The sequence below is a fragment of the Pelodiscus sinensis genome, chromosome 2 (assembly GCF_049634645.1).
Source record: "Pelodiscus sinensis isolate JC-2024 chromosome 2, ASM4963464v1, whole genome shotgun sequence".
Taxonomy (NCBI): Eukaryota; Metazoa; Chordata; order Testudines; family Trionychidae; genus Pelodiscus; species Pelodiscus sinensis.
Window position 1 is genome coordinate 241,879,968 of NC_134712.1, and position 5,271 is coordinate 241,885,238.

A 5,271-nucleotide genomic window follows, 5' to 3' on the forward strand; every position below is an offset into this window, starting at 1 on the left:
GACAAGCGGCCGCGCGGCGGCAAACGGCGCAGGGGGCGGGGGTTAGCACGGGCGGCGTTCCCCCGCCCAGACTGACAGGGCAGCCGGCCAATCAGGGGGCAGGATGGGCGGTGGTGGTAACGCCCGCCCGGCGACGTGCGGGGGAACGTGAACCCCGGCGGGAACTTTAAAAAGGTGACCCCTTCCGCCCGGGGGGGGGGAAGGAGTGAGCGGTGGCAAGCAGGAGGGGAGGACAGCGTGCAGAGGAAGGGGAGAGCAGGGGGAAAAGCCCCCCCCCTTCTCAGGAGTCCAGACCCGACGGCCACCCAGACGGCAGGACCAGCCCCGGCGGGAGGGGTGGGCGTCTGGATATACGACCGTCAGCCTGACGGACGAATCAAAGGTGACCGCCCCACGGTGGGGGGAGGTAGAGGGTCACACGAGGAGGGAAAGGAAGCAGCCCAGGGCAGAACTCATTAGAGTTGGCGGGCTGACGAGTTACGGCAGGAGCCCCGTCAGCCGGACTGGAGCCAGCTGTACCTCTACATTATGGGATAAAGTCGAATTAAGATAGGTAACTTCAGCTATGTTAATTGCGTAGCTGAAGTCAAAGTAGATTAACTCAACTTTCTGCGCTGTCCACACTGCAGGAAGTTGAAGGGAGAACACTCTTCCTTCTACTTCCTTTACTCCCCGTGGAAGCAGGCCTACCGGTTCCAATTAGCGTGTCTTAACTAGACCGCTAATTTGAACCCTGGAAGATCGACAGTGGCAATTTCAATCTTCTCTGTAATGTAAATGTACTCTTAGTGTATTCCTGACAATGTTAATATACCCACATTGTGGGTGTGTCTAGACTACAAGGTTTTTTCTAAAAAAGCAGCCTAGACTGCTGCATTCTTTCGAAAGTAAATTGAAAGAATGTGGCAGTTTTTTTCAACCGTGGAAAACCTCGTTTTATGAGTAATAAAGCCTTTTTTCAAAAAAAGGCGCTATGTAATACAAACTGTGCTTTTTCGAAAGAGAGTATCCAGACTGCCTAGGTGCTCTCTTTTGAAAAGCGGCTTGCTTTTTTGAAAATACTGGTTGTAGTCTAGACGCTCTTTTCGACAGAGACTTTTTCGGAAGTATCTTTCGAAAAAGCCTCTTTTGAAAGAGGATTGCAGTTTAGACATAGCCTGAATATGTCTCACAATAAGCATGTAGAACAAGTGAACTAGTAATCCCAATGATTCTGTATGTGTAAGGGGACTTATTCAGAACTTCATCTTTTACATATCCTGACTTTAACTACTATTTAATTTTTTAAAAGATAAATGGAACAGTTCTTTGATTATTAAAACACATTATTTGTGTATTATTTTACTTATTTGTATTATTATTTCTGTAACAGTAGCGAGAGGCCCTATTATGGGAATGAAGTAAGGGCCCTATTATGTTTGGCACTGTACAGATACATAGAGAGACCATTGGTACCTTAATCAGCTTTGAAACTAACTGTATAAGACAAACAGTTGGTGGGAGAAAGTATATAAATATTAAGGAAGGTTGGTAGACACATTTGTGACAAAGTTTCATTGGATTTGGAGAAGAAATAGAGGGAGTTGTTGTTCTGTAGAGCTGCAAACTGTGTACCACCGCCAATAGCATAACTAAAAATAAAATGGGCATTTGGTACTGAACATTTTTAACCTCATAAATTTTATATTCAAGCTTGCGGGCAGCTGTTACTCAGCAAGGGCTAAACATATTTGATGTTTGATGTTTCATAGCTTAGCCCATTTTATAGCTCTCTTATAGGAGTGTTGCTGGCTGTTATTCTGCACACTTTGCTTCTCAGTGCTGCCAGGTGAAAGAAACACGTCAAGAAAAGTTGGCAAATAAAGGCTTGTCTGGGCATTGTTTCGAGTAGGTAAGTGATGAGAATGGCACTATACTATGCTTTTAGAGACATGCCATTACTTTTTCACTTGTGCATAGGAATAACCACAGTGCTTAGGATGGGAAAGGCCTCTCATTTCCACTCACAACTCAAATATAGCTGAATGGATTCTGTACATATTTATAAAGCATCCCTTTTGGGGCTGAACCCAATCACAGAAAGTTCCTGATCTTGCAAGATGCTGAGCCTCCTCAATTACTGTTGGCTTCAAGAATCACTTAACACCTGTGAGGATCAGTCCTATATTAATTAGTGGACCTTTCCCAAAGAACTGCACAAACCACAAAACTAAAGTTAAACAATATGTGGTATGAATACTTAAGAACAAAATACGGGTGCTTTTGCTTTAGGAAGAAGTAAACAAGAGCAACCATGATAAAATTGGAAACATAATCCATGAAAGATGAAGCATAAATATAGATGAGATATTTTCATATGTCCTCTGTGAACTAGGATTTTCATTGTTGTATTGACTAGATCTCTCATTAAAGTATAAACAGATTCCTGGGGACTGAGAGGGCCAAGAAAGAGTTAACTGAAAATACAATAAAGTCTCGGTTATCCGCCTTTCACTAATCCGACTTTCCATTTTATCCGACGGTGCTGCCTGTCATGTGACGGCATGGGGCTCCAAAAACACTTCATACCACAATGGCATGCAGCACGGGCTCAGCAACCCTACCTCCCCACCCCACGCCTGGGGCAGTTCATGCCCATGCTGCGGACTCACCCGGCGCTCAGATATGCTGGGCCCGTGGCCCACTCGTGGCCCAATCCTGGCCGTCCTGCCGCGTTAGCGGCTCCGCTTTTGGGAGCGGGCCTGGACCCAGCCGGAGCAAGCAGAGAGTCTTGGGGCCAAGGCAGGAAGGGAAGGGGGGTGTGGCAAGGGGAGGGGAGGCAGGAGCGCCAGGGCCTTGGGCTCATCCAGGCGGCCTGGAGTGCGGACCAAGGCAGGAAGGGAAGGGGAGGGGCCGCCACTGGGCTGAGGAGGGGCAGGAGCGCTGGGGCCTTGGGCATGTCCGGGTGGCCTGTGGGAGGAGGGAGGAAGAGGAAGGGGGAGGATGCAGTGTCCGGAATCCACCGGGGAGGGGGCAGCGCACGCGCCAACCGCCCCCGAGACAAAGAGCAGAGCCCTCTTGGGAGGCTACCCCCCCGCCAGCTGCCGCTGCTGCCATCCCTATTATTTGACATTTCCGGTTATCTAACCATCCTCCGGTCCCGTTTAGGTCGGCTAACCAAGACTTTACTGTAGTGTTTTCATCTGGAAGTAATCTCTTGAATCCATCCTGATAGAAAGCTGTTCCTTTAAAAGACAAAATCTTCCGTACTGTTCACATGATTAAGGTGGGCAAGAGCAGTGAATGAGCATGATCTTAGTCAGGTCTGGGCAAAATATGGCCTGTGGGCTGGATCTGGCCCACCAAGCCACCAAATCTGGCCTGTGGAGGCAGCAGGGAGCCCCAGGCAGGCTCCCCTGCTTGCCCCACAGCCCCACACGCCATGCAGAAACATGGCTGCTGGGCTTCCTTTCTGTTTCAGAACTGGAGGGGAGGGGGAATTTTCAGGAGCTGCCCCACCGCCAGCACAATCCCATTGGCTGGATTCTGGCCACAAAACCAGCCAATGGGAGCTCTTGTTGGAATAACAGGCAGCCAAGAAGAACCACGCCCCCTCTCCTCAGTTCTGTTATTCACTGAAGCACATGGCTGGGAAATATTTTAACCTCTGCAGGCTGGTTTGCGTGTTGGCTGGTAAATCTCCTGGCCACAGCCTGTGTCTGGCACCCCAGCCTCTCCCTGCCCCAACCGTCTGCCCCTCCCCTCACTCAACATACCCAAACACTCTGTCCCCCTCTTGCATCCATACCCCCTCCCAAATCAGTCACCTCAATCTCCTGCCCCAGATCACAATCCCCTTCATCTAGGTCACATCCCAAAACCCTGCATTCCAGTCCTCTGCCCTAGGTAACAACTATCTCCTTCACCCAAACTCCCTCCCAGACTCCAGTCTCCCTCCTGCACCCCACTCCCTTCCCCCAAGTTCCCCTCTGCACCCAACCTCCATCTCAGACCCCGCACCTCCTTCATTAATATCACGGAAGCGTGCGGCCCTCAACCACTTTCCAAAATCTTGGAGTGGCTCCCCGTCAAAAATGATTGCCTACCCCTGGTCTTCATAAAGCCCTTTGTGGGGCAGTGGCCACTTCACAAAAATAATCCCCGTAGTTGGAACTGACATCCTTGATGTCAGTGTCATTTGAAGTGCAAGACTGAACAGATAATGGAGACTAAACTATCTCTCTAAACCCTAGTAGTGGCAGTCTATGTGACTCAGCATTGAGGCAAACTGACTGAGCAATGAGGAGGAAGCTTGCTCAGAAACTGCTTGTGCAGTACTATTCTTATTCTGTAGATGAATAAAGATCTCCAGAATTCGTGGATGTGGTAAATTCAGTGAGCATTAAAATGAACTGTACATATTCTGAATATACACCCACACCAAAAGCTTCACTTACAGTCAAGCTGGGTTACTGCAGAGCAGTCTTGACTATATCCCCTATTCATGCAATTATCAGAAATCCAGGAAATCCCTGGCTTAAACTTCATTAAGCTGCACACCATCCTCAACTCACATCATTTACCATCCAACCTGACACTCCAAACATCCAGACTTCCAGCCCCACAATGCACTACTTTTTGTTACATTGTATTCGGCCACAATGCATGCATCTGATTCTTCACAGTCACACTTAAAATCATATCTTGAACTCTGACCTTAGCTAGATGACAATAAATTACTTGGAGACATATGTGTAGTGATAAATGTGTTATTTGCACATGAAATAGAACAAGGTTTTTGTCCACCTTCATAGTTATCTGCACCATTAGCCCCTTGCTCTAGTCTGATCAAATGGACCTTCTCCATGGATGGAATCCCATGGTTCTGCTACTCTCAAACTGAGTTCTAAGGTACATTGACTTCACTGGTTGTAGCAAGTGCTCATCAAAGACACCCACCCACCCCCACACACACACACTTGTGCACACACAGTTATGATCAGCCAGTTTGTGATAAGCCCATAAGAGGCAATTATGATATAATATATCCCATGATCCTTTTGTAAATCTCCTGTGGGATAAGCCATCTACAGGCTGACTACTGCTGCATAGACAAATGCACACATCACACATCTGTTATTCTAAAAGCATGACATATAGAACAATGTCGATGGACTTCCAGCATGCTAGTTACTCAAGAAGCATACTTCGTTTTAATACAGGTATTTTTTTTAAACAAAACAAACTTTGATAGAAATGTAGACAACAGCTTCTATGGGAGGGTTATGACCC